This window comes from Strix aluco, chromosome 2 (assembly GCF_031877795.1).
Source record: "Strix aluco isolate bStrAlu1 chromosome 2, bStrAlu1.hap1, whole genome shotgun sequence".
Lineage (NCBI taxonomy): Eukaryota > Metazoa > Chordata > Aves > Strigiformes > Strigidae > Strix > Strix aluco.
In genome coordinates this window covers 18,356,166-18,362,814 of record NC_133932.1, presented here as the reverse complement: position 1 = coordinate 18,362,814, position 6,649 = coordinate 18,356,166, and the positions used below count along the sequence as shown (strand labels likewise).

Sequence of the window (6,649 nt, the reverse complement as noted above, 5' to 3'; positions counted from 1 at the left end):
CCCGGGGGCACCCCAAGGCGGCCACCTCCGGCTCACTGCCTGTCTCTCTTCTCCACAGACGTGGCACCACCCTGCGCCCACAGCTCCGCCTGGCCCTGGACCAGCTGTGGGTGCTGAGCAGCGGGAAGGAGACAGCGGGGGACATCAAAGAGGAGGAGGAGGAGGAAGGCAGCGATGAGGACGGGACCTCCATCCTCCTCATCTGGCCCAGCGGCACCTGTGTTGCCACTTTCGGGTGAGTCGTGGTGCCACGTCCCACGGCTGGGCAGGAGAGGGTCCCAACCATGCCCACGCCACCCTGTGAATGGCCTCTGCCCTCCATGCAGAGCCTGGGCAGGGAGGGATGGGGATGCGTTCCCACATCCTGCATCCCCTGGTCGCCTTTTGGTCCCCAGAAGGGAAGGGCAGGAGCAGCTGCTCTGGCAGCAACGAGGGAGCCAGGGCTTGGGCAGCACCCCTGTCCTGCCCCACGGGGCCTCGTGCTGCCCCTCAGCCCTTCCCAAGGGGCAAGGCTGTGCAGGGGCCCAGGGGCTGGGGGGCAGCGGGGCCTGATGCTGGTTCTCCTCTCTTTCTGCAGCTCCCGGGCACTGAAGCAGCTGTGGCTGGGCAAGCTGCTGGGGTAAGCTAGGGGGGTGCTTCAGGCGCGGCCGGATGGGGGAACACAGCTCCCCAGGTGGGGAGAGCTGCCGCTGCGGCTGTGGGCAGCTCTCGGGCAGAGCTGCCTGACAAGGGAAAAGAGGTGGCTTGGGGCTCAGCCAGCTTTCTCCCTGTCCTTTCCTGGTGACAGGACACCCGAAGGAGCCACGGGAGCCCGAGTGACCAACGTCCCGTCCATCAAACTCCTGCAGAAGGAGCTGAGCCGACGCCATGGAGTGAGTGTCTCTCTAGTCTGGCCGCTGTCCCCGAGCACTGGCCCTCCAGCCGAGCAGCAGAGGCATCGCTGCTCACCTCCTTCCACTCTTTCTCTCCTGCCCAGTGGAGGACATTCAGCGCCAGGAGCCTGGAGAGGCTGATGGAGGGCCAGACAGAGGTGAGAACGGCTGCCTTTCACCCACCTCTGGCTGTGCCGGGGTGCCAGGGCTGTGCGGCGAGTGGGGTGAGCCTGTGCAGGAGGGAGGGAGGGTCCCGCGGTGCCAGCCTGGGTGCAGAGAGGGTTGGGGAGCTACCAGGAACGCCGCATGTCCTTGCTGGTGGTGCTGGGAGGAAACCTGCCACGTGAGGTAGAGAGCGTGGGAGGGCAGAGGGTCCCCGCTCTGCCGCCCTCAGGCTGCTGGTGCCGGGTGGCCGCTTGCTGGTGGCCCTTTCTGCCGCGGGGATGCTCTCTAAGTGCAGCCTGCTTCTTGCAGGCTGACCCCAAGCAAGGGCCTCCAACAGCCCCGTCTACCAGTGGAGGCGGACTTTGCCACTCACCAGGTAAGTTTGGGAACGAAGGGCAGGGAGGGCCTTCTTTTCTCCTGGACCGGCACGTCTGCACAACTGAGGATGCTGTTGCTGCTGCCCTTTGGCCAGAGGAAATCGGTGCCCATCACACTGCAGCAGGAGAGAGCTGAGTGCTCGGGACCCTTCGACAGTGCTGAGCACTCGAGGTGCTGCCTGCCTGAGCTCTGTCCCCAGAGCCGGGCAGATGGGTCCCTGCTCCTCGGCCAGAGCCGGGAGGAGCCGTGCTCCCTTGTTCCCTGAGTGTCACCCCGCAGGTCGGGCACCCCAAGGGAGGACGGACGTCACCCGGACGAGCAAGGACACCCGCTGGGCAGCGGCCGCTGGACGTGATTCTGCGGGACAGGGAGCCTCCCTCTGCTGCTGCTCGCAGCCTGGAGGAGGGCAGGGCGAGGGCTGGGCGGGGCTGTCCCGCTGTCCCGCTGGCTCTCAGGAGACTGCGAGCCGGAGCCGCTGAGCCAGAGCCCTGGCTCCAGCTGCCGGCTCCCTGCCCGTCCCGTCCCGTCCCGTCCCGTCCCGCCGCAGCACTCAGCACCGCGCTGCAGGCAGGGCAGGGCAGGGCAGGGCAGGCTCCGGGAGCACTGGCCTGGCGGTTCCCACTGACGGGCTCTTGCTCTCTTTCCCTTTGCAGCGGGAGGGAGCGGCGGCGGCAGCAGCAGCAGGAGGAGGAGGGGGCTGCCCTGGCCCTTTGCGCTGCGGCAGAGCCCGGCCGCTGCCCCGGCGCCAGGGCAGGCGGGCTCCGGCTGCAGCAGGGCGCTCTTTGGGCAGCCCCTGGCAGCCCTCTGCGAGGAGGCCGGCACGCTGCCCCGGCCCATCCAGGTAGGCCAGCCTGGACAGGGGAGCCCCAGCCCTCCCTCCGGCTGCTCCAGAGGCAGTGTCCCCAGCGTCTGCGGGGGTGGCTGGGGCACTGGGCTCTTCACCCACGGCCACCGCTTCTGGCGCCAGACCCTTTGCGGGGGCGGGGGGGAGCCCAGCCTGGGGCAGAGCTCTGGCCTCTGCTGTCACTTGTTTCTTCAGCCAAGCAGCTGTCCTCCTGCGTCTCCCGCAGGAGCTCCTGGACATCCTGTACCAGAGAGGACCGTCGACGGAGGGGATATTCCGGAGATCCGACAGGGGGACAGCGCTCCAGAAGCTGAAGGAGGACCTCGACCGCGGCGCAGATGTGGACCTGGCAAACCAGCCTGTCATCCTGCTAGCTGCCATCTTGAAGGTGAGCGCTTCTGCCCTGCAGCTGGAAGAGCTCCTGGCTGGCCTGGAATCTTCAAAGGCTCACCTGAAGCCCTTGGCCTTGCAGGACTTTCTACGCAGCATCCCCGGCAAGCTCCTCGTTGTCGGCGTCTACCAGGACTGGATGCAAGCCATGGAGAGGCCAAGCAAGGAGGCCAGGGTGGAAGCGCTGAAAGTGTAAGTGTGGCCAGCAGCCTGCCTGTTGAGTAGGGAGTGGCAGAGTCCTGGGACTTGCCTGAAAAGGGACGGGCTCCTTAGAAGGTTGCATTTTCTGGCAGCTTGCATTTGCTGGGCTGGGGTTGCATTTCGGGGGGAAAGGGCGTGGGCAGGGAGCCTTCCCTTGCGTGGGCTTGGGTGAAACCAGGAGCTGGGAAGCAACAGTGTGTTTTCCTCCTGATCGCTGCCTGAGAGCACCTGGAAAGTGGCGCAGCACAGACACTGGCTCCCGCCTGCCTTGTGCAAGCTTCAGGGACAGCTGTGGGCAGCATCTGCTTCCTTAACGTTGTGTTCCTGCTCCCTCAGGGTGGCCGAGAAGTTGCCTGCAGCCCATCTCCTCCTCCTCCAGCGGCTGCTCTCCCTGCTGCAGAACATCGGCCACCACGTGTCCACCAGCAGAATGACCTCCAGCAACCTGGCCATCTGCCTGGGGCCAAACCTGCTGGGCCCACCTGACGAGGAGCTGCTCCCCCTCGAGGCCGCGCTGGAGGTGACCGAGAAGGTACGCTGTACTGACCGGCTGGCTGCAGCCTGCCTGGACCCTCAGAGCTTGCTCCTCTCTTGCGCAAATGCCGGTGGAGTGGCTGCCTGGAAGAGCAGCCCCACAGCCACAGCCTTCTGCGCAGAAGCAAGGCTCAGGAGCGGGAAAGGCTGCTTGACGTGTTTTCAGACACCTGCCCTGAAACCAAGGCTTTGATGTGTGCAGGTGAAGCTGCTGGTGGAATTTCTGATTGAAAACGGCAGCGACATCTTTGGGGAGGAGATGGCTGGCCAGACGTCACCTGAGCCCGTGGACAGACCCACAGGTATGAGGAGGGACTGAGGGCTGTCACAGCCTGAGCAGACAGCTGGGGTAGGGCTTCCTGTGGGTTTTGCTTTAGCTGTTGTCCACTTCCAACCAGTCACTTTGCTGCACACGCTTTTGCTTTCCAGAGTTGCCTTTGGAAAAGCAGCACGGCCCTCCAGGCGAAGCAGATGCCGAGCACCAGGCAAAAGCCTGCCTGGATGCACCAGCCTCTCTGCTCATCCTCCAGAGAGCAGCGGGGGGAGAGGCGGTGGTGGGAGCAGAAAGGGCGGAGGTATGGCAGCTCCACAAGCGCTGCAACAATGTGTCTTAGGCAGGAGGAGGGCAGTTGCTGTTGAGTCCAAGCAGCTGCTGTGCCTCTTCCTGGCGTTCAGTCTCTTGTGGCTTTGCATTTTATTTTTCCCCCCATGGAATGATACACTGTCAGTAAAACTGGAAAGGTCTTTTCTCCTATGCCTTAGGCATGTGCTTAATCAGAGGAAATACCTACAAAACGCCACAGAAAGATAGATTTCAAAAGCAAAGCCTCCCACCACAGAAGGTTGTCTTGCACCAAATGGACATCCGCAGAGCTCTGTCTTGGGAGGGCAGAAGAAATGCTGGCAGAAGGAAGTGGGCAAGCCTTTCCTTGCCTGGCAGGGGATCGCAGGCTCTCTGCTGAATGGCCCCCACAAATGGACTGTCCCCCACCCATGTGAACACTGTGTTCCAGAGCGAGAACCTTGGAAGAAAGGGCTGACTCAAACCAGCCAAAGAGATCTCCCCTGTAGAGCTAAGGCAGCAACGTGCCAAGCAGTTGCTTACTACTTCAGGGCATCCCTTGCCACCTGCTAATGACGACCTTTCTGTTTTAGGCACCCGTTGCTTTGTCTCCAGCCACCACTGAGACCGTGGTAGAATCCCTGGGATGCGCAGAAGAACTGAAGAGCCTCTCGGAGCACAGAAGGTAAAACGAGTCAGCTTTGGTTAAATCAAGAGCTGATTCCAGTTGATCCTGGCTTTCCCTGTCTAACCATGCTGTGGGATGGAAAGGTTTGCAGGCTCCTGCCAGGAAGACGACGGCCAAAGGAAACGAAAGAGAGAAGAGACCTGGGCAGAGGAGAGGCCATGCCACGAAGCAAAGAAGAGAAGAGAGGAAAAGAAGGGGACAGAAGAAAAGCAGGGAGGTGCGAAAGATCAGGAAGCCCCAGGTGTGTACCAGGCTTTGCTGCCTATCTTTGCCAACTCTCCACCCTGCTCTAAGTCAGTCCAACTGACTGGCAAGGGACGGCGAGGGATGGTGCTATGCAGGGTTTGGAAATAACCCCGTGGCAGCTCCCCAGGGGAGCCCTGCTGTGTGGCACAGGGGCACTGTGCACCTCTGCACATGCACAGCTCTCTAAGGGCATTACCTTAGAGGGGATAAGGTGCCAGAGCCACCCCGGAGCTAAGGCCAGCAGTAGCTCTCTTCTGGGATATCAACAATTCCTTGTCAACTGTGTTTCCCAAAGAAAGGGGAACCAAGCCATGCCTGTTCCTGCCTTTGTGGCTTTACCAGTGCTTTCTGGCTCTGTCGTTGTAGGTGCTGATTTCTTGTTACTGGTTGAACCCCTGTGACTCCTGGGCTCCTGCACTGGATGTCCACAATAAAAGGACATTTTCTCCCTTCTGACTGTGTGTGCCATACGATATTCTGGACTAGGTAGAAGTTGTTTTGGGATGAATCCTAGTGGAGGAGTTTGGGATCATCATCCCTTGCGCCAGAATCCTTTCCAGCAGGCATCGGGGCTGAGTTCAGGTGCTTGAGGAGTCAAACGAAGCACAGAATCCCATAGAACAGCTGAGGCTGGGAGGGACCTGTGAAGGTCCTCTGGTCCAACCTGCCTGCTCAAGCAGGGTCACCTAGACCCGCTTGCCCAGGACTGTGGACTAATGGGCACCTTCCCTTGTCACACAGAGCATCTCATGCGCTGGAAAAGGGATGCTCTGGAGAGTTTCTGGCAAATCTCTGGAGAAGAGCTTCTCCCCGCCCCTCTACCAGGGGCTTTTTCAGCTCTGGTGCCCTTCCCAAGGACAGCCCCACCAGGTGGGTGCAGTCAGCACGGCAGGAAAGAACAGGCCGCAGCCGCCACAGTCAGCACTGCAGGAAAGCTGGGACCCCGGGGACCCTCCCAGGCTCTCCAAGCCCAGCCTAGCCCAGTCCAGACAGTGTCCAGAAGAGTGGTCTTATATCCCTTTTCCCAACGTGCTGAACTTCCCTTAAAGCATTAACCACCGGGCTGAAGTGCTAAGGCTCGGACAATAGGCCCAAGCCAGAGTTGACCTATAGATGAATCCTGTATATTTTGTAACTGATAACCGTTGTGCTAGTAGGTATTGTACTAGGTTATAACAAACCGCCTATCCTGATGTAAAAAGTGCTAAAGTGTTGAAGTATTGAAGCCTGAACCACAGGCCCCGAGCCAAAGCTGCTAACTTAGTATGTAGTCATTAACGAAATATGTATGCTCATTAATGAAAGATGTAGCTTAGATATCATAGACTCCTGACTGATGATGAATGTAATGAAAACATGTCTATCCTGAATGTATGTATCTTCTTTTTTGCGTACAGGTAAGTTAACAAGGCCATGAAGCCTGCTGTCCGGCCTTGGGACCAGACGTGTGGCCTTGTTCTAAAAAGAACATAAATAAATTAGATAAGCAGGGAAACTCCCTTAGCTTCTCCCTTGAGCCCTGGCCAGGCTCCGGGGGAATCTAATGTGAGAGTGAAACCAGATGTTCCGCTCAAAACAAAGGTGCCAGTTATTCTGGCTTGCTGATTTGGGGGTATATAAGGCGGGACCCGCTCACAGCGACTTTGGAAGCCTCACCTACGGGTGGACGCACCGCGTAGGATTTCCCACTTGCCGGGAAAGGCTCTCCAAATCCTCGCTGTAACCGGGGCTCCCCGGCGACTGCGGATCTGGATGATGGTAACATATGC

The 6,649-nt window shown here is 59.9% G+C and overlaps 1 long non-coding RNA gene across 1 annotated transcript; it reads left to right on the top strand.

The window, feature by feature from the left end:
- The first annotated feature begins 4,577 nt into the window (after positions 1–4,577).
- On the top strand, positions 4,578–5,336 carry LOC141920132 (uncharacterized). The gene is made up of 3 exons (XR_012622218.1): positions 4,578–4,631; positions 4,718–4,875; positions 5,247–5,336. It is a non-coding gene; the product is annotated as an uncharacterized LOC141920132 (long non-coding RNA).
- The last annotated feature ends 1,313 nt before the right edge of the window (positions 5,337–6,649 follow it).